Genomic DNA, 23,090 nt, shown 5'->3' on the forward strand with positions numbered 1-23,090 from the left:
TCCATTATCCAGCAGCCTGGAAAGCTTCTGCACACATGTCTAAAGTAAGAGTGATTATCGCCTCTCCAACACCCCCCCCACACACACACTCCACTATCCCATGCTCACACTCACACAAGCAGCTCCTCACTAAAGGCTTCCTAATCCTGGATCCTGCACCACAATATCTCAAGGAACAGTCTTCAAGGTGGCTTTGACCCACCAACGCCTTCATTCCTCAAAGCCAACCCATTAAGCACTGTGGATGCCTCCTTTTGTGATACCTTTCAAAGATAATTTCCATGCCATTTGAAAAGTTGTTTAAAAATAATTTCAGTCTTACAGAAAAGTTCAAAACTAGTACAGAAGATTCCCATGCATTCATCACCCAGCTTCCCTTAATATTAACACCATACACAACCATTGTACCATTATCACAACTGAGAAGGTAATCTAAGTATAATACCATGAACTAAACAATAGACTTTATTCATATTTCATCAGTTTTCCCAGTAATATCTGTTTTTTCAGCTCCAGGATCCCAAAGTACATTTAGCTATTATATCTCCTTGCCTCCAGCCTGAAACAATGATCATGTTCATCTTAATTACTTGGATAATATGTCTTCTGGGTTCCTCTGCTCTCAAGTTAATACTTTCTGCTTTGTAATTAATAAGTATCTTAAGGAAGATACTTTGAGATTCTACAGATACGCCATTGTATCGTTTTGTTGCCCACTAATTTTAGCATCCATCAGTGGATCTTGCCTGTCTTAATTATTACTGTGATGTTCTAACAGTGATTTTCTATTTCCCTCATTCTCTTTACATTTATTAATTCCTTCAACTTCATTTGAATTTAAAGTTGTTACTGTAAAAATAGTCATGAATAGTTTTTTTTTTAAGTGCTTACTTGGTGCCAGGTATTGGACAAAACGCTTGAACACTCATGGTGTCATTTGATGCCCATGGTAACCCTTTGAATTAGATACAGTTATGTCCATTTTACAGATTAGCAAATGGAGGCCCAGAGAGGCCAAATAATTTGACCATGGTCAACAGAATGGAGTCAGCATCCCACCCATGTTTGTCTGATGCTAAAACCTGTTCTCTTACTCCCTACAAAATGCTGCATCGCTTTGGTTAAAGCACTTGTTTTGTTAGAAGTTCTGTGAGAAATCTCGCTGCCACCAGAAACTCACCCTCTAAATGCTTCCCAGAGTCTAACTCATTTCCCTAAGCCTTAACAGTCTGTCTTGTTATTTTTCCCAAAACATTGCAATATTTCTCACTGAGGACAGGATGATGTCAGAAGTTCTTAACCCACACTGAAGACATCTATTATAATATCTGACTCCAAACTGACCTTCCATGCCTTCCCTATATTAGTTCTCCACTCTAGTCAAATTTTCTATTTACAATGGCCTGTTAACTAATTGTGTTTTCTTTCTTTCTGCTTTGCTTTTCTATTTCATTTAGTTTGGAATGTTTTTTTTCTTTCTCTTCTTGTAAATCCTGCCCATTTCTTAAAGCACATGACCTAGTGGAGGTGGAAGGTAGAGCCATAGGAAGTGGAAATCCTGTGGGCTCTACCTTCAACACTTATTCAGAATCTGGCTCAAACCCGCTTCCAACAGCTATTACTCCGGTCCCAGCTACTATCAACTGGCTCTGGGACTGATGCAATTGCCTCCTAATGGTTGTACCTGCTTCTATTCTTTTCCAGCTACAGCCTGTCCTCTACACAGCAGCCAGAGTGATCCTTTAAAAATGTACGTCAAAAGAGGTCACTCCTCTGCCAGACCCTGCAATGGCTCGCATTTCACTAAGATTCTAAGTCTAAGTGTGTAGAAAGGCCAGGAAGACCCAACCACGTCGGCTCCACTTCCCACTTCCCCACCATCATCTCCCCAACCTGGTCTCTTTCAACTCTCACCTTTGTTCACACCAGCCCAGCTACACTGACCTCTGTGCTGTTGCTGGAATATTCTAGATTCAATGAGGCTGCAGAGACTTTGCCTTGGCTGGTCCCTCTGCCTGGAATGCCCTTCCTCCAGATATTCACATGGTTCATTCAGCTTCTTCAGTGTTGACTCACATGTCACCTTCTCAATGAGGCCTACTCTAATATTGCAGCATCTCCAATCATCCTTACTTTACTCCATCTTTTCCCATTTTTCACAGTACTTATTGCCTTCTAATAAACTCTACAGTTATTTTTACATCTGTGGTTTACTGTCTGGAATGTCAGTTCTAGAAGGGCAGGAATCTCTGTTCTGCTCATGGATGTATTCCAAGCACCTAGGACCGAGGCTGGCACATAGAATGTCCTCAGGAAATGATATTTGAATGATTGACGTGTCTCATTCAAAATGACCTCCTCCTCATCTGTTGTCGTGCGATATGCATCATGGCTGAACCATTCTTTTTGTATATCGTGTATGCACTGCCTCACTTCATTTCTGGTACCCACGACCTGTCTTCCCAACTAGATTGTAAGTTTGGAGTGGTGACATCTGTGGTTTCATCTTGCGAATGATCCAATCTGCCTTCTTTGGCACAGCACTCTGATTTTCCTTAATGGAAACTATCCTTTCTCCATCTCTTAATCCATGTGATTTTGGTTGGGCTAATATTATTCTGCCCCAGGGATGGATGTGTGGCCCAGACTTATCTGAATAGAACATGGCATTACCCTAGCAACAGGGATTGCTTTGGAAATGTCTATTGACTCCACCAAGGTACTGATGGGGAAATATGAGTACTTTTTTTCTATTGAGATTGCTAGAAATTTCCAGTATATCTCTTTGCCCTACTTTTTGAGTTCCTGTCTGGAATTAATGCTTTCACAGAAGAAAGCAGAGTTCAGAAATGAACAGTGGCAGATTTGTGACAACATTACTTAAGTACCTAGATCCAGTTATGCCTAAAGTCCAGCCCTAGAGTTTTCCAGTTACCTGAGCTAATGTGTCATTTTTTAAGAAACTAAAGCCAGTTTTACTAAAGTCAATAGTACAGTGCCTTATGCTATTTATTTACTTATTCATTTATTCTTAAATCTGTTTCATGAAGAACTTAAAGATGTTTACAGAGGTACATACAACTGTAAAATCAAGAGTTTAAAAAATAGTCGAAGAAAACAAGATAAGGGAGCAAAAGAGAGGAAAAAAATATATTAGTCTGCAAAGCATCTGCTGGGAAGTTCTGTACATTTTCATGGTAGGCCACACATTTAGCCCTGATATTTCAAGAGCCAAGGTTAAAAGTACAGTGAAGTTGGTTATAATCCCAGCACTTTGGGAGGCCGAGGCGGGTGGATCACGAGGTCAGGAGATGGAGACCATCCTGGCTAACATGGTGAAACTCCGTCTCTACTAAAAATACAAAAAATTAGCCAGGTGTGGTGGTGGGCGCCTGTAGTCCCGGCTACTCGGGAGGCTGAGGTGGGAGAATGGCGTGAACCTGGGAGGCGGAGCTTGCAGTGAGCTGAGATTGCGCCACTGCACTCCGGCCTGGGGGACAGAGTGAGACTCTGTCTCAAAAAAAAAAAAAAAAAAAAAAAAAGAGTCACAGCATACATAAAAGACATGAAACTGTGAAATTCCAGACTGGAGAGATTGATCTTATTTATCACCTATTTCTGGAACTCCATAGGTTTATTAAAAGAATTAAATAAACGAATGCAAACAAGTTGTATAGAGCTACCCAAATACTCCTGCTGTTGAGGCCACAGGGAATTACCTGCAATAATCTATCTAACTCTTAGTTTAACAGTATTAATCCGAATCATAAAATTCACTCATCCAGGTTTCTCTTTGGGCTATAAACATTATAGTCATATAATGATTTGGACTTGAATTAAATAACAAAAACCCTCCAAATTGCATTTAGTTTATGGGTAAGTTTGGCTTTGTGCAACAAGTGCGTTGTTTGTAAAGTAGATTATGTCCCAAACATTATTTATCTTGACATTTATATGCTTCCTTATGTTTTGTACAAAACTTTGAAATTGTAGGTGATTAGGGGTTCTACATAGAATGGTAACTTCTCATTGCTTTGAGTTATTTGCTCTTTTTCATGTTTTCTTTTTTTTTTTTTTTGAGACAGGGTCTCACTCTGTCACCCAGGCTGGAGTGCAGTGGCACAATCAGGGCTCATTGCAGCTTCGACCTCCTATGGCTCAGGTGATCCTCCCAGCAGAACCTCCTGGGTAGCTGGCACTACAGGTATGTACTACCACTCCTGGCTAATGTTTTTATTTTTTGGTAGAGAGGGGGTTTGCTATGTTGCCCAGACTAGTCTCAAACTCCTAGGCTCAAGTGATCCACCTGCCTTGGCCTCCCAACGTTTTGGGATGACAGACATGAGCCACCATGGCTCAATGGTGGCTTTTGGCTTCAATCTGCCAGCTCTATGATCAAGCCAACCCACTAGCCTCTCTGTTCATTAACTTCATCACTTCCAATAATCTTTTCTTCTATCTACCTCAATCAGCCCAGAACTACACTTATCAAGAAATATACTTCCTCTTATCCTTCCAAATCATTTTCCCAGCACAATAATTCCATCCATTCCTTCAAGACGTCTAGCCATTGATTCTACCACTTTGTCTTCTTCTGAGACACCTCTCATATCTTTTCCCCATTTGCCCAGGTGAGAGTCCGAAGTCTAACATTCTTATTCTTGTCTTCCATATACCTGCAAATTTCTTGCCCTGGCACATCCCATCCCTAGTTATATCCTCAACCCAACCCTCTGCCTGCTCCATGCTTAATCCCCAGCAAGGAAATGTGACGTGAGGAAACGCTGCTGATGGGTTCCACATTACATTTACAGACACCATATCAAGTGGGAAAGAGTGTAGTTCTGCAACTTGATTACATATCCTTAGTTGGTTTATTCGCTTACTCATCTAGGTGACTCATGTTTATTAAAGCTTTGTGTTTCCCTAATCCTGGGTGGAAGAGAGTTTGCCTATCTTCCCAATCACCTCTGAACATGTACTGCATCTGCATTCTCATTCTCTGTGTACTGGGTCTCTTCTTTTCTCATCTACTCACACACTTCACTCCTGCAGTTGACACTGCTCTTTCCTACATAATCCATTTCTCGCTCTCTTCTGGATTGTCTCTACCAGCTTAGAAACAGGATAAGCAATCTTCCTTCTTGAAAAACCTCCCAAGTCTCCACTTCCATGTCCTACCACTGTCCCATTTCTCTGCTCTTCTTTATAAAATATGTTCACTGGGATAGTTACTCCAGTGACTACTCACTGTCCTTTCTTCTCCATGTACCATTCTTTCCTAACTCATTCCAATCAGGTTTTCATCTCCACCACTTCACTGAAACTGCTTTTGTCAAGGTCACTGATATGGGTTGGCTCTGTGTCCCCACCCAAATCTCATCTTGAATTGTACTCCCATAATTCCCATAATTCCCATGTGTTGTGGGAGGGACCTGGTGGGAGATAATTTGAATCATGGGGGCAGATTCCTCTGTACTGTTCTTGTGGTAATGAATAAGTCTCAGAGGTTTCTGCTTTCGCACTTCTCTCATTTTCTCTTGCTGCTACGATGTAAGAAGTGCCTTTTGCCTCCTGCCATGATTCTGAGGCCTCCCCAGCCATGTGGAACTGTAAGTCCAATTAAGCCTCTTTCTCTTCCCAGTCTTTATCAGCAGCATGAAAGTGAACTAATACAGTCACCAAGGGCCTCCATTTTGCCAAATCCAATGATTCCATTACCTCCCACTGGGTCCCTCCCACAACACATGGGGATTATGGGAACTACAATTCAAGGTGAGATTTGGGTGGGGACACAGCAAAACCATATCACCAATCCTACTCCTGTCTCAGGGCCTTTGCACTTGCTTTACCTCCACCTGAAATCTTCCTCCACTAGATCTTCACATGACTTGCTCACTCGTTTCGTTCAGTGTTCTGCACATGTCTCCTCCTCAGAGAGGCCTTCCCTGACACCCCATCTAACAGTGCCTCCTGCCTCCATTGTTCTCTGTCCTCTTGTCCTGCTTTGAATTCCTTCATAGCACTTAGCACAAACTGACATGACTTTATACATTTCTTTGTTTCCTACTTGGCTGCACCACTAGAATGGAAACTCTCTGAGGACATGGGACATCTTTGTCTTGTTCACTGTGGAATTTCTAGTGTTTAGAACAATTTCTGACAAATTGTAGATATTGAATACTACTTAGATAAATAGCTACAGTCATTTATTAGAATATGGATGTGTAACAGACACAGCACTAGGTGCTATGAATACTGGGACAAATGAGACTATTCCTGCCCTCGAGGAGTTGCCAGTCTTGTGCGGTCATTCTTGACATGTTCTCCTTGGGCCATCAGCATTGGCATCATGTGGGAATTTATTAGAAAGACAAATTCTCAGATCCCATCTGGACCTACTGAAATAGCAACACCATGAGTGGGGCATCTGTCTGCATCTTAACAGGCCCTCCTGACAGCACAGATGTGGGGTGGAGTTTGAGAACCACTGGTCTAGTGGGAAAGTCAGATCTTAAGCAGTTATGGTATAGTGCTGGCAAGTGTCATTAGCAAATGCTAGAAGTTTAAAGAATTTCTTTGTTATAGGTAAGACTACTGTGCCAGTTCAAATAAATTCCCCAGCATATTTGTCATTTTCCATTTTCTTATTGTTTCCATTTTTCTAAAGCAAGTGAACTTACACTCTGAACAGAAGGGAAAGAAAAACAAAACCAAAACCAAAACTGCAGGTTCAAGACCAAGGGAGTTGTAGCCTAGTTTAACCAGTTTTCTAAATCCAGTTAAACTAGGTTATAACTCTCGGGGCTGGCCCACGCTCTGTGCTGTTTAAATTACAGAATCTCAAAGTGGATTGGAACAACAGGCCCAGTGTTGCCTGGTGTGAGCCTGCAAAGTACCTAGACAATAGAAGTCACTCACAAACAAGGACTTAATACAGTGCTACGGATCAAAACCTCAGTGGAAAGTTAGCCTTGGTCCAAGAAAGCAGGCCAGCTCGATTTCAGCCCCACTCTATCTGCACTGTTGACATGTGAGTGTCTCTGCTTGAGGTTTCTGTTAATGAGTTATTAGTAGAGTTTTTAGTGAACACCAGTGGGCTATTTCCCCACCACCCTTACAAACACCAGTTAGCCTGCCCAGACCTCTGATTCCAGCATCAGATAAAAAGAAGACCTCCTGGACATTTCTACCTCATATTTACCCACTGAGCAATACTTTGTGAACCAGTTTAATTGGCTTGAATACCTCAGACATGCTATCAGCTGATAAATCAGCAGGAGGCTCTTAGAAAATTAGGTCAAGCTTAATCTTATTTTATTTAGAACTTGGAGTTGGAAAGAAAGAAAGAAAGAGAGAGAGAGAGAAAAGAAAAGAAAAGAAAGGAAAGGAAGGAAAAGGACAGAAGTTTGACTAGGTTTCAGTGTGTTGAATTTATTGGCTATTTCAAATCTTCCAGGATGTCTGCTGAAGCCCATATGAAAACAGTTAAATGCTATTCTAACAGACTCCAATATGCTAGGAATATGATAGGGGACGTTGAATGGAAAATTCTCTAATTACTATGTTCATATTTCATGGTGAAATATATTCAAGATTAACTATATTCTAATGGGATGGTACATGTATCCAAAACATTTGGGGGCAGCTTGGTTGGGTGGGAAGGAAAAATAGCTTAATTAGGCCAGAGATAGAGTGTTCATAGAATTTCTTGTTGTACACAGCTAGTTTTAAATTTCTTGTTTCACAACTTTGAGCTACTGTTTATGAAATCAGCATTGTTAGGAAATAAATTTGGTCAGCATGCCCATCTTTCCATTTCTACACATGTGGGGCCATATTTGATGCAATGTGAGCCGTTAAGAGTCAGGGCAGCCGCCTAAGGTAAGGTATGAAGTACATAAGGCCCTCTGTGGGTTTCACAGTCATCTACTGAATTTGGAAGCCAGTCAGTTTTTCTGAAAATATACTGAAAATGACGTTAAACTACAAGGCCGAGTTTTCAATATGTTGTAAACATCCTCACAGCGAGAGCAAAAATAGCCCACTTTGATTCATTGCCTGCCAGTGCTTGCTCTCAAGAGTAGCCAAGAGGAGCAAAGAAGCTGGAAAGGAAAAAAGAAAACCAGAAAGAGACAAAGAGAGAGACAAGAGAGAGAAAGAGGGTCGCGGGTTAAGAGAGACAGAGAGAGAGAGCAAGAAAGGAAATTTTAAAGTAAACAAGCAGCTCTAAGTACCCTGGACTTAACTTGCTGAAAACTTCAGTGGAAAGGGCAAGCCTCACTCGGAGGATCCTCGGGTAATAAAAGACGTCTTGGTTTTATGAAGGTAACTGGCATTGGCAGAGCTGCTGGCTGCCTGCCTGCATAGTCCCACGACCTATAACTTAATTTGGATTTTGGATTCATGCAAATATGAGCATCAGAGAGGAAATAAAGTCTCAGCTGACAACCAGAATGAATTTCCTAGCAGAGCTCATGAGTGCATCCTTACTGTGGAGAAATAAGGGGTTTTCCAGGGCTTCCCAATTCTCAATGCTTCTAGCACTTGGATATAAAATGTTAAGCAGGGTCCATTTATAGATGACAGAGGGAGGAAAAAAATACAAGAAGAAATGATGTTCATAATATTCAGAGTACGCGCATGGGAAAGATATTCAAAAGAAACAATGCTGATTATGTAAATATTTTCACTCCAAAGTTTGATGTAGTATTTGTTTTCTTATTCTCTACTATTTTTATTGCAAATTTATAGAATTTAACATTTTTTTCTTTTACAATGGCATTTTTAATTGAGTTTTTAAAATCTTCAAGCATGTTTAATTCCATTGCATTCTTCTTCTTATTCCATATTCCTTTGAGTAGCTCACATCTTTCAAAAAACTTTGCTCCTGGATCTCGTAGACTCAATTTTAGAACTGATGTTCCCTGTTTCAGGCCACCATATTTGCTCTATTTAATAACATGTTATTCCAGGGATTTCATAGATCACCAAAGAAGCCCTAGTTATCTGCTTCAGCCCAGATTCCTGGGTCCAAATCCCAGTTGCACAGTTTGATAATTGTTCAACTTTCACAAGTTACATATTTTCTCTGTAATTCAGTTTCCCCATTTTCAAAATGGAGACAAAAATAATACCTATCACATAGGGTTGTTGTGGAGGTTAAATGAGTTGGTATAAATTAAACGCTAGAATAATTCCTGGCACATGGTAAGTACCATAGAAATGTTAGTTGTTATTCTGAGTCACTCAATCATTAATTTATACATCCAAGTTTTATTGGGTTATCTATGCTCTACTCCTCTGACTACAGGGCCTTTGCAACTATAGTTCTCTTCGTCTTTGTTTTTCCCCTCTTTACTCGAATAAACTGTACTCTTCCTAACTTAACCTGAATGCCATTTTCTCTCAGAGGTTCCCCTGTACCCCCAGAATAGATCAGATTTTCAGTGTCCTGAGTTCCCTTCCTTCATCACATTTATAAGAGAGTTTGTAATTATGCATTTGGCTTTTATTATTTGGCAACTATATGCTCCTCCCTAGACCATGCACCCCATAAGAGCATGTACCACGCAAGTTTTTGTTCACCATTGTATCCTCAGTGACTAGCGGAGAGTAGATGTTCAACAAGTAATTGCTGCTGAACCAGTGGGCAAATGTGCCATCACTGTACTGGGCACTAATGAGTAAAGATCAGTAATTCCTGCTCTTAAGGTACTTGCAGACAACTAGAGGCTGGAGTCCAGTCTGGACTCAATTTCAATTGTCCAGGTGAATAATGAGGAAAAGCTCAATCTAGGGAAGTGGCAATGTTTCAGATCACCTGGCTCTGTGGCCTCATCATCTGCCCTGGTGGCCTCCAGAGCACTTGATGGCAGGGTCCCAAGGACAGGCAATAAGAATCTGGCTAGCAGAGGAGGATAAAGTGCCTATGCCCTTTCAGAAAATTGCCCTTGGGAACCCTCAATTCGTACTGACTCTCTAGCTTAATGATAGCAGGAAACTCCGAGAAATTTCTCTCCAATTTTTTTCATGGATAACTTATTCAGGCTGCTACTGACAGTGCCTCTGCAAAACTTCCTCTTCCTGTAAAATAATTTTAAACTTAATTGTGAGTTCAGTGGTAGTTGTGATTCTCAGATGTCTATTCTTTTAAGGAGTTGGCATTGGTCTGCTGTTTTATGCATAACATTTGACTGGATTGAATGCATAACATTCAAACTTTGCCTGGTGTTTCACTACCTGGCATACTCAGTTCATCTACGTAGTGTGGAGAAAAATGGAGATTGGAGGACTTCATCTCAAAACTTTAATCCAGCTAAGCTTGTATCTTATTTCTATTTCCTTTCTACACTCACAGGAATAATAGTTTTACAGCGATGAACATCATCAACATACACTTATTAAGTACTTATAGCTTAGTAAGTAGGTCATGGCATATAGGACTTTAGGTTATAGGTCTTTTATATCTCTACCAATAGCTGGTTATATGACTTCGGGTTAATTACTTAATATACTGTGCCCTCATTTTCTTTCTGTATTACGCAGGTTATTTTGATACTTGCATCATAGTTTCTGTGAAGTTCAAGTGTGAGGAAGCAGTGAAGTAATTAGATCAGGGGTCCCCAACCTTCAGGCTGCAGACCTATACACAGGCCTATTAGGAACCAGGCTGCATAGCAGCAGGTGAGCAGCAGGCGAGTGAGCATTACTGTCTGAGCTCCACCTCCTGTCAGATCAGTGGTGGCATTAGATTCTCATAGGAGTGTGAACCCTATTGTGAACTGTGCATGTGAGGGTTGTAGATAAAGTGCCCCTTATGATAATCTAACTAATGCCTGATGATCTGAGGTGGAAGAGTTTCATCCCTAAACCATCTCCCCCAACTCTTCCCTGGTCCATGGAAAAAACTGTCTTCCATGAAACTATTCCCTGGTGTCAAAAAGGTTGAGGACCAATAGCTTAGATAATACATGCACAGAATGCTCAATAATGGTAGGAATAAGGCTGATGCTGGTACTGATAATGTGCTCCTCGTTTGGGAAGTTCATCATGATCTCAGCTCAGGAATTTACATTAAAGTTGTCCTGGATTGCCTATGTATCTAGGTATGTGCTAGAGGCAAACTCAAATTATCTCCAGAGGAAGTCACTTCAACTTAAGTCACATAGAATCCCTTCAAATACTTAAGGACAATGACCAACATATAGTTAAAAATAATCAAGCACATAAGGAAACAAGGAAATAAGGCAACAAGAGTGAGAGTTGAGAGTGAGAACCAGCAGGGACAACAGAGAGCAAAAACAATGAAGACTTCAGATATTGGATTCATCAATACAAAATTATAAAACAATGAATTCAGAGTATTTACATCAATAAAAAGCAAGCTTGAGAATACCTACAAGCAATGGGAAACTCTAAAAATGGCAGAGTTGAGCTCTGGGTATCATTGTAGCTGAGTCTTTTCATTAGCTTTTCCCTTTACCATAGCTCTTTACACAGCCTGGTCTGCCAATTTCCCATTTTAGGTCTGGGCCTTGACTTGAACCCTAATTTTAAAGTTGGGGTCCCAAAACATGCTCTTTGATATGTTGCTTCCTCTAGAATGGGATTGATTCCACTTCCTGTGCTTCCTTGGCAGAGTTGGAAATCTTGCCAGGAAAGAACAGATATCCTGGGACCTCAACTTGTTGTAGGGTAGTAGTAAATCTCACTCCCTATCCTCTGTCCACTTTGGTTTCTATTTCACAGAAAACAGATCTCAAAGTGGTTAAAACAATAAAGAACTTTATTATTTCACAAAACAGGAAATCAAAAGGTAGCCTGGGCTGTAGGGTTGGTTAATTCAGCAGTTCAGCAATGAACTCAGATTCTTTCTGCCTTACCATCCACACCATTGGCTTGATTCTACAGCTGGTTTTACTCTTCATCTCAAAGTGGCTGTCAGGAGCAATCAGAAGCATTTGTGTGTTTATTCAAACCCAGTCAGGGAGAGAGAAAGTGAGGCTCCCCAAAATCGCTGGCTAAAAGTCTTTTCTTTGTTCTGATTGGGCCAACAAAAGTCATGTGACCACCTTGCTAAACATATTTACTGATTGGCTTAAATCCGAATTTCTCAACCAATCACTGGCAAGAAAGAACTGATTTATAGAAACGGCTTAGACCAGTGAGTGGTTCCTGATTCTCCAAGGGGCTGAAACTAGCACTGTGAGGAAATGTAAGGGGCTGTTGTGGTCACAATGATTTGAAAGAACAGGTGGAATAGAAGTTAAATGTCTTGCAAAGCATAAAGAAGATGACAATATAGTCTCACACAGTACTAAACTGTCCTCTGACCTGCAGGACATTAAAAAAAGACCTTTAGTGAGATATAATTTACATAGCATAGAACTCCCCTATTTAAAGTACACGGTTTAATGTTTTTTAGGTTATTCAAAGAGTTTTACAACTATCACTATGATCAATTTTAGAACATTTTCATCTTTCTCTCTTCCCAAAAAACCCATACTCATAGCAATCACTCAACCTCCCACTCTCAGTCCTAGGAAATCTCTAATCTACCTCCTGCCTCTATAGATTGTCCTAGTCATGTGTCACTTAACAATGGCAATACTTTCTGAGAAATGTGTTATTATCAGTTTTATTGTTGTGTAACATCATAGAGTGTACTTATACTAACCTAGATGGTATAGCCTACTACATACCTGCGATATATAGTATAGTTTGTTGCTCTTAGGCTACAAATCTGTACAACATGTGACTGTAGTGAGTACTGTAAGCAATTGTTACACAAAAGTATTTATGTATCTAAACATATGTAAACATAGAAGAAGTACCTGTGTTAGGCTGTTCTTGCATTGCTCTAAAGAAGTACCTGAGGCTGAGTAATTTATAAATAAAAGAGGTTCCTTTGGCTCATGTTTCTGCAGCCAGCACAGGAAACATAGCTCTGGCATCTACTTGATTTCTGGGGAGGTCTCAAGGAGATTTTACTCGTGGCAGAAGGCAAAGCAGGAGCAGGTACGCCCCATGGCCAGAACAGGAGCAAGAGAGAGAAGTGGGGAGGTGCCACACACTTAAACAACCAGATCTTGTGAGAACTCACTCACTATCACAAGGAGAGCACCAAGCCATGAGGGATCCACTCCAAGGACCCAAACACTTCCCACTGGGCCCCATCTCCAACACTGGGTATTACATTTCAACATGAGATTTGGTGGGGATATATATATATACAAACTATATTGGAACTGTACAAATATGGTATGGGAACCTTATGGGACTACTGTTGTGTATACAGTCTGTCATTGACCAAAACATCAGCAGCACATGACTGTAAATCAAATGAAACAATATGTGGACTTCAGTGGCTGGCTTCTTTTAGTTAGCATGTTTTCAAAGTTCATCCATGTTGTAGTATGCATCAGTACTTCATTCTTTTTCAGTGTGAATAAGATATTCAGTGTGAATGAACAATGTTCCATTGTTTGGAGATACCATATTTTATTTATCCATTCATCATAATGAATATTGAATCATCATTGATGGGCATTTCAGTTGTTTTCTCTTTTTTGCTGTTTTGGACATTCACATACAAAGTTTTGGGTGAACGTATGCTTACCTTTCTCTTGGGTATATACCTAGTAATGGAATTGCTGGGTCATATGGTAACTCTATTTTTAAACTTCGGAGGAACTGCTAGACTGTTTTCCAAAGCAGCTGCACCATTTTACATTCTTCCCTGATCTGCAGGTGGGAATATCTCTATAACCATTTGAGTGCATTATATGACTGATTTACATATAAACATAAAGCACTGATTTGCAAGATACAATTGGCAACCACACTATTTGTTGTATTTCGGTTACCAAAAAAACACATCTTCTATCAGTCTATACCAGTGGCTGTCAGCCAGAGGTAATCTTTCCCCCAGAGGCAGTTTGCAATGTCTGGAGACATTTTCGGTTGTGAGGTATGTGTGTGTATGTGTGTGTATGTGTGTGTGTGTATGTATGTGTGTTACTAGTGTCTAGTAGATGGAGTCCAGGGATGCTGTTAAATATCTTACAATGCACAAGACAGCCCCCGACAACAACAACAAAAAGACTTATCTAGCCCAAAATGTCAATAGTGCTGAGGCTGAGAAAACATGATGTCAACTCAGAGTCCTCAAATTCACAATGCTTCTTTTTACAAGTACACCACTTTCCTAGTATTTATTATGTGCTTTAAAGGAGTCATGCCTGGGCATTTTCTGATTGGAATGCATATAATCTTATTATAGGAAATGTTTAAAATCTTTTATATCATAGTTAGGAAATTATGTAGATTGTATAAAATATATAGATTATACTAGCTTTGAGCTTCATTTCTGGATAATACAATTGCTAGAACAGGAATCAATGGCTTGGATCCCTCAGGTTCAACACTGGGAGCCGGGATGGGTGCAGCTTCCTCAGAGACCATTGAGCCTCCAGGGGAGGGATGGATGCTGGAGGGAAACTGGGGCTCTGTGAGGGAGGAGGAAGAGGAGAATGCTGTACAGACAGTAAACAGGGTCTACTATAATTCCTAGTGATTGCAAAGATCCAGATTTAGCTCCTGGGGAAGCCTAACTGTATTTCCTACCTTGTTACTTTATAATCTTCTTTCTTTTATAGCTTCAACTCATTTCAGTAGATTATGTTATTTGCAACCAAAAAGATCCAGAAGTAAAACAAAGGCAGGTGGGAAGATAATGTAAGTGACGGAAAAAATGGTTTGATATTCTCATAAGTTTAAAGAAGGACTGTTATAGATACGAATTAAAATTGTCTTGCCTGTTGGCTTTTATCAGCAGATGTGGCTATGGGGCTTATCCGTTTAGAAATTTGAAAAAGATGGAGAAAACTTAGGCTTCATATTGAAGATGGTGCAGAGTTTGCATGTGGGCAACAAAGGCTTCACAACAAACGAGGTGTCATGGGAAAAATAAGAGCTGAAAACGTTTCCTGCCTCTGGGAAGTTGGTGCTATGAAAGTTTCCTCTGCTAAGTAATCAAGTAGCACATTTCTCTACTGGTCTGTGAAGAAGAAGGCAGTACTATGGCTGACGAGTTAAACTTTTCTTTGCAGCTTTGAACCTCACTGTGCGTGAGAATCTCAGCATATGTGTCCAAGCCTACCTGTGCATGTTTGGGTTTAAATCAGATTCCTGGATACTGCCCTAAGGGATGACAGTCTAGTAGGTCCTGTGGGTGCCTGGGAATCTGCATTTTAAACAAATGCTTCCTCCTCATCCTTTATTCCCCTCTCCTCTTCATGGTTTTGATCCAGGCTTTGAGAATTTTGCTTTAGATGTAATGATTCTTGTCTTTTTCATGACTGAGGCAAGAGTTGGGAAAGAGTGCTGCCAGCTTGTCGTGCTGCAGTGAGCTTACTCAGATCTGTTTGTCAGCTCAGCTTTCTGACTGCTTAGAGAGCCAGAGAAGCTGGCTCTTCTGGGAATGGCTGACATTCCCGCTACATTGGAATTTCCTTTGCTGCAGAAGCTGTGGCTTGCATCACGCTGTGCACAGATTTTGTTGCTACTCAGTAAGATTTCCTTGAAGTGGCCTCAATTGAGTGATGGCTAGGAATGGGGCTTGCAGGCCCTGAGAGCACACTGATTGCAGTGTGGACATCATGCAGGGTTTTGCAATGCAGAGGAAAATGGTGTTGGGCCAGTGATCATGTCGGCTGCCTTATGAAATGTACTTCTTGTGCCCTCGCAGAGGGGTTACTCTTGATACTGACCAGGGTTAGCGGAAGTGATGAATATATTTATATGTGTATATAACCCCTGATGGGTTGAGGTTTCTGTGTTTTCAATGGACTTTGATGTGGAGGAGAAAATACATTTCAAGAAGAAATCCCTGTAGGAGAGAAGGCTGGGTGCCTTCCCCCTCCCCCAAAGGCATTCTGATCCAGATAGAAAGCAGGCCCTGAGGATATAAAAATTTGAAGTGCTGTGGAAAACAGTAATTTCAGCTGGGACTGCTGGTGGGTGTGGAGAGATGACTCAGATTCATGAAAGAGAATCAGAGACATCCTGGAAAGAAGAAATGTGTTTGGTAGCATATGGCTGTTTTGCCTTTTTCTTTCTGGGAATGGGGGAGCTTTGAGAAGGAATACAGGGCATATACTAGTGTTAGGGAGGACTAGGGAGCTAGATGTCACCTGCCAAGGCCAGAGGTGTCCTTAGAAAGAACAATAGGCCATCTTGGTGACAGAAATGGTACTAGTGCTTCCTGGATAGCAAATACCAGGAACTCTGTAGCACTGCTCTCCTCACCCTTCCCCATAACCGACATTGCCAATGGATCACAGTGCCCTTTTTCACTTGAGGCAGTCATTAGCAACAGGTCAGAGTTAGCACTCCAGATGAGATTGAAGATACTTAAGCATTCCACCAAAGAAGATCAGAGAGAACTTCTCAGACCAGATGAAATGTAGAAACAAGACAAATATCACAGAATGGTTCCAAAGCTTCAAAAATATCTTGGGGGATTCTCTGATTCCTTTCTAAGGACTGTGAGAAACCTAAGATAATTTATATCAATGACAATAAAAGCAGCTATTATTTGTCAAACACTTTCAATATGCAGGCACTGAGCTATTTTTGTGTCATTTAATCCTCATAGCAGTGTTGTGAGGGGCTGACATTCCTATTTTATAGGTGAAGAAACTGAGCTCAGAGAGGTTGATTGACTTTCTCAGAGTCACACAGCTGATAGGTTGTAGCCTACTGTCATTACTATATTTTACTCCCCCTGCAGTTACCCTTTTATCTCATTCCTCATATTCTCCCTCCAATGTTTATCTTATATTTAGAGTTTACCTGTCACCTATAGTCAGGTAGTGTTTCCTACACTCAAAAGGGTGCAAAACTGCATGGGTGCATGCACACAAATACACACACACATCCTCTAAGGGTAGCTAAGGTATCCCTCCCCTGTACTCCCACAGTACCTTATGATTACTCCAATCAAAGCACGTGTCACTCTGTTTTTAATTCCCTTATTACTTATTTCCCCCATAAGACTGAAATCATTTAACACAGGGACTTTTTTTTTTGAGACGGAGTCTTGCTCTGTCGCCCAGACTGGGGTGCAGTGGCGCAATCTCGGCTCACTGCAAGCTCCACCTCGCGGGTTCACGCCATTCTCCTGCCTCAGCCTCCCCAGTAACTGGGACTACGGGCGCCCGCCACCAAGCCCTGCTAATTTTTTTTGAATTTTTAGTAGAGACGGGGTTTCATCATGTTGGCCAGGATGGTCTCGATCTCCTGACCTCGTGATCCACCCGCCTCGGCCTCCCAAAGTGCTGGGATTACAGGCGTGAGCCACCGCGCCCGGCAACACAGGGACTTTCTTGTTTATTTTCTGTAGGCTGTCGATAACTAAATTATTAAGATTCCAAGTTGTTCCGTAACTTGGCAGAATACTATCTTGGTATCTTGAATGTGGTATCTCGTATTCAATGAGCAACCATATACGTGTTGCTCTTTGAATATTCTGACACCTTTTTTTCAATAAACTTCTGTATAGAAACACTGTGTGAACAGTACTTGCCAGTTGGTATTTTGAGCCCTCAAATTGGTGAGATTTTTGTAGGATAGGATAAAAGCTCTAAGTGAAATGCTATGATTCTTTCTTTCCCCAAAGAATATGAGGCTCTTTGAGCAAAACACATGTGTATATGCATACTTCTGTCTATATACATTTTAATAATAACAATAGCTGTCATTGACAACTATTAATTGACAACTTAATATGTTATAGGCCTGTGCTAAGACCCCAAGTAACATTCTCTCATTTGTCTTTTGCCTTAGGATATGTTTTGAGCATAATTTTCCAGAAGAGAAAATTGAGGCTCAGAGAAGTTAGGAAATCTGCCTGAGGCCACACAGCCAGGAAATGACTGAGCTAATATTCTGACCTAAAATGTTTACCTATACAGTGTCAGTCTTAAGCAGGCATTTAGAATCCAGAGGGCTTGGGCTCAAGATTATCTCTCTCAGTCTGGTGAATGCAAGGTAATGCAAAGGATTAGCCCCAGTCAGACTTCTGACCAGCTCCCTGAGGTTTGTTTATCCTCTGAATTACCTGTGCGAAGATTTCTGCCATCGCCATCTCCCCTTTCTCTGCTTGTGAAGAGTGGGCTCAGGAGTGAGGGGAAGCATGCTGAAATTGTTAGCTGACACCTCGCCCTGGTCATTCCCATGACTTATGAGTGCACATCAGACACACAGTTGCCAAACACTCTCCCGTGATACTCATTTTCCTTGGGTCCCAGCTGCCTATGAGTCCAGAAAGAAAGCTGGGGCCAGCGCTGGGGTCAGCCAAACAAACAGATGGAGATGAGCAGAGGTGACACCCGATCACTCCTCGGCATCTGCTCGGCCTGTCGCGGCTGCTCTGGCTGGCTGATGCCTTGACCCAGCTAATCCTGTTGGTCATCCTGGTGCCGGCTGTGTTGTGTCACTCATCCTACCCTTGGGGTGACTTCTGCTTTCCTTTGGAAAGTCAGATGGATAATGCTGGACTGCTTGCCTCCGTCCTGGTCTTGGGTCAGCCAAGCCCTCACATGGACTAAGGGGCTATCCAAGGTGCCAGTCTCTAGGGAGTTTACAGATAATATTAGTCTATCTCCAGGTACTTCCCATTTTGGCATTTTGTTATCTGACACCAACAGTGCTTCTATTCCTGCTATGGTTAGCTAACGTTTTAAGAATACCGTGCTAAAAGAGTAAAAGACCCAGGCTTATATGGGGGTGGTTTTTTGGGTCCATGGCCACAAACTTCACCCATCCCTCTACCTCTCTAATAGTTCCTGAGCACCTATTATGTGCCAATCACTGTATTAGGATTACTGCCAAATCGATAGTGAAAAAATCCAATTTCATTAGCGCCACCACAGAACGTAGAATCCACTAGAGGAGCTGAAAAATAAACTAGCTAGAAATAGATTGATATAATTACGATTTGAGCAAAGTCATAAAGGAGAAGAGTGTTGCAGGAAGTGGTAGGTGAAGACCCAGAAGCAGCCAGCAGCTTGACTCCTTCTAGGAACTGAAAGGTGGCCCTGGTACTGGGGTGTGGTAGATGGCGGGGAGAGGGGAGGAGATTGGGAAGGCCAGGAGAGCCACAGGACAGATCATGTGAGGGAGCTTGAGCTTGTTTTTTTTTTTTTTTTTTTTTTTTTTAAGTTCCGGGATACATGTGTTGCCAGACGTGCAGTTTTGTTACATAGGTAAATGTGTGCCATGGTGGTTTGCTGCACCTGTCAACCTATCACCTTAGATATTAAGCCCCGCATGCGTTAGCTATTTATTCTGATGCTGTCTCTCCCCCGCCCACCCCCCGCCCCCAATAGGCACCAGTGTGTGTTTTTCCCCTCCCTGTGTCCATGTGTTCTCATTGTTCAGATCCCACTTCTAAGCGAGAAGGTGTGGTGTTTGGTTTTCTGTTCCTCCATTAGTTTGCTGAGAATAATGACTTTCAGCTGCATCCATGTCCCTGTAAAGGACATGATCTTATTATGTTTTTTTTCTTTTTGAGACTGAGTCTTGCTCTGTCGCCCAGGCTGGAGTGCAGTGGCGTAGTCTCGGCTCACTGCAAGCTCCGCCTCCCAGGTTCAAGTGATTCTCCCGCCTGAACCACCCGAGTAGCTGGGACTACAGGTGTGTGCCACCACTCCCGGCTAATTTTTTGTATTTTTAGTAGAGACGGGGTTTCACTGTGTTAGCCAGGATGGTGTCTATCTCCTGACCTCATGATCCACCTGCCTCGGCCTCCCAAAGTGCTGGGATTACAGGCATGAACCACCGTGCCTGGCCAATCTTATTCCTTTTTATCGCTGTATAGTATTCCATTGTGTACATGTACCACATTTTCTTTATCCAGTCTATCATTGATGTGTATTTGGGTTGATGCCATGTCTTTGCTATTGTGAACAGCTTGGGTTTTATTTGAGTTTCACTGGAACACACTGAAGGGTTTCAAGCAGGTGAATGACATAATCTGGGTGACATTTTAAAATAACTCGTCTTCTTGCAGTGTGGAGAATATTTGGGACAGAGTTAGAGTGGAAGAAGTAAAATAAATTAAGAGGCTATCACAGTGCCTCAGCAAAACTAAGATAGCTATAACAGCAGTGGAGAAAAGTCAAGGATCTTAAGATTATTCTTTGTGGTCATGTGGAAACAAAATGACAATAGGTCAATGGCCTGGGTGACTCAACTTCTCTGCTGCAAGTTAAAAATTCTAAAAAATAGTCTATTTAGAAATTACCCTTCTCATCATGTATTAAGTGAAAGTAATTGGACAACTGAACACAGATTTTGTGCAAGAATATACATTGCAATGCTGTTCATAATAGCAAAAAATTCTCCATGAGTTTTTCCAAATATCAAACCTAGGAACTTGTTTAACATATCACAGTTCACTATATAATGCTATTACATGAAACAATTGTCATACATCTATTTATTGATATGGAGAGATATTCATAGTGTAGTGAGTGAATAGAGCATATTTAAAATCATATGGACAATATGATGATGCCATTGTTTGGTTACATCTGCAAAGAAAACTCTTAAATAACATGCAGTGAACATATTAACAATGATGAATACTGGGTTTGAGAAATTATGGGCAATTACAAATCTTTTCATCATCTGTATTTTCTGTTCATTTCACCATATATTAGATTGTGTAATTTTAATAATTTAAAAATCATTTCCTATACATAGGTAGTGGATTAGCTGTGATAAGCTTCAAATACACTACATATATTTATCTGTGTTGTTGCTAAACACATTGGTTTACTCACTGAATCTTTATACATGCCTTATTTTCCCCTTTCTCTTTTTGTAATCTTCATTTATGTCATTTTGGAGTATCTTTCTCACTTTCCTTCCTTGTGTCTAAATTCACTCTTCCATAAATAGGGTGAGCACATAATTTCTTATACTAACTGCAACACTTATGAGAATGAAAAGAGGCTGGGTGCAGTGGCTCATGCCTGTAATCCCAGCACTTTGGGAGGTTGAGACGGGTAGATCACCTAAGGTCAGGAATTCAAGACCAGCCTAGCCAACATGGCGAAACCCCATCTCTACTAAAAACATAAAAATCAGCCAGGTGTGGTGGTGGGTGCCTGTAGTCCCAGCTACTAAGGAGGCTGAGGCAGGAGAATTGCTTGAACTTGGGAGGCAGAGGCTGCAGTGAGCCGAGATCATGCCATTGCACTCCAGCCTGGGTGACGGAGAGAGACTCCGTCTCAAAAAAAAAAAAAAAAAAAAAAAAAAGAAAAAAGAAAAAAGAAAAAAAAAGAATGAAAAGAATAAATATGATACCAGGACAACAAGTATAAACTGATGTTGTCACAGCCAAATCAGTATACTTGGTCAATCATAATAGCCCCTTACTTAAGTTTGTATTTCCACTATAATACTCTCTCTGCCATTTTGAACTCTAATCATTCTTATATTTCATCCTTGGCAATAGTTACAAACATACCTTTTGCTATTTGTTCTTTTTCAGATTGTTATTTACATCTTTGATCATCATTGATCATTTCACCTGCTTGTATATTCTCTGTTAACTGGATGCCGGACTCAGTAATAGCAGGTACTGTGTTGTTTACAGGGCCCCTCTCACTTCAATGCTAGTACAATGCCTTATAACTCATAAAGGCTTAATAAGTGTTGTGATTAGTTAGTAGTAAAATTGTTCCACTATTCCAGGCAAATGAAAAAAATATATAGTTAACTCAGGTCAGAAAGAGAGTGAAGGCAAGACCCCCTGGGAAGGTGCAGCTAGCAGAAACATTGCCAAATCAAATCAGGTTTCCAGTTTACCAAGAGTCAGCGAGCCCTATGGACATACTCTAACCCAAACTGGGGAAATTGGGAACAAATGATTTTGGAACCCCACATGTTTGGGGGTGGGGTGGGGAGACCTTCACAGGCTTGTAGGCCACATGGCAGTTTCAAGTTTTTCATACACAAGACTTGGAAGTGAAAGTCAGAAGTGATTAAAAATACACGTCTTACAGATGTCTGGATACTGTTCAAATCCCCAAAAGCGTGATAGAAAAAGCAGTTGCTTTCCAGATTTTTAGGGCGGAAAAAAAGGCCACCGTGGTCCCTTTGTCTCCTTATTAAATGGGTATGTTCAAGTGACGTTTTAAATTTGTAGTGTTATGTCAGCTGCCTGTTTACCTTTTGAGCGGCCCTGGTCACTGCCCTGAAACTGAAAACAGGGTAATTGGAGGAACACGTGATGTGTCCCAGGACACGAAAAGTCCGTATTATTTTTAGCATATGCCAAGTAAGCCTAGGTAAGTGTAACATGCATATAAACATAATTTATGGAAAAGAAAAATATAAAATCCTTGATACTGTCTCCCCGATACCAAAATAGAACAAAATTATCGTCTTTTAACATTTTTCTACATTCTCATTTTTTAAAAGAAAATTTTAATTTTATTTATTTTACTTTTTAAAAAAGCACTCTGTAACCATGTCCAGCTGTTTGGCTTTGTTTATAATAACCTGTTTACTTATCATCAATTTAAACACATGATCTGAACATCTGTCTCCTTCTACCCCAACTTATTTGCTTTCAGTCTTTATTTTAGCTTGAACTTGAAGTCAACATCTTTTTTTCTGGGGCTCAAAGGAGTTGCAGAGACCCTAGAGGTGTTTCCTTGCAGAGGACTTGAGAGGTATGTTTAATTTAAGAAGTCACATCCCCCTCCCTTCCTAAAAAAGAAAAAAAAAAGAATTGTCTCTGTTACACAGGCAGAGAACAAAACGGGAAAGAAAGGCACTTTGTTTTGCCAGACAAAGGCAGGCTATCAATTTTCATAAATCTGCATTCCCAAGACAACTGCTCATGTCTGGTAAGGGGTCTATTTCTTTGAACTTACATACCAGAAAGTATTTTTTCCCTTGTCTCAGAAAGCTGAAGAATACAGTTTAATAATAGTAGTATTTGTATAATTTAATCAATATAAGACAGATAATTTTATTAATCCCAACAATTCTTTTTCATAAGAATAGGG

General features: G+C 40.8%; 1 long non-coding RNA gene across 2 annotated transcripts in view; it reads left to right on the forward strand.

Annotated features, from left to right (window-relative positions):
- Positions 1–23,090, forward strand: part of LOC134809572 (uncharacterized) — a 31,207-nt gene that overhangs the window by 4,658 nt on the left and 3,459 nt on the right. The window contains exons 2-5 of one of the 2 annotated variants that reach the window (XR_010155646.1): positions 4,086–4,204; positions 21,566–21,652; positions 22,653–22,751; positions 22,828–22,928. This is a non-coding gene — a long non-coding RNA (uncharacterized LOC134809572). The remainder of the gene's footprint in view (positions 1–4,085; positions 4,205–21,565; positions 21,653–22,652; positions 22,752–22,827; positions 22,929–23,090) is intronic. The other variant, XR_010155645.1, reaches the window with a different exon arrangement.

The sequence above is a fragment of the Pan troglodytes genome, chromosome 2 (genome assembly GCF_028858775.2).
Source record: "Pan troglodytes isolate AG18354 chromosome 2, NHGRI_mPanTro3-v2.0_pri, whole genome shotgun sequence".
Taxonomy (NCBI): domain Eukaryota; kingdom Metazoa; phylum Chordata; class Mammalia; order Primates; family Hominidae; genus Pan; species Pan troglodytes.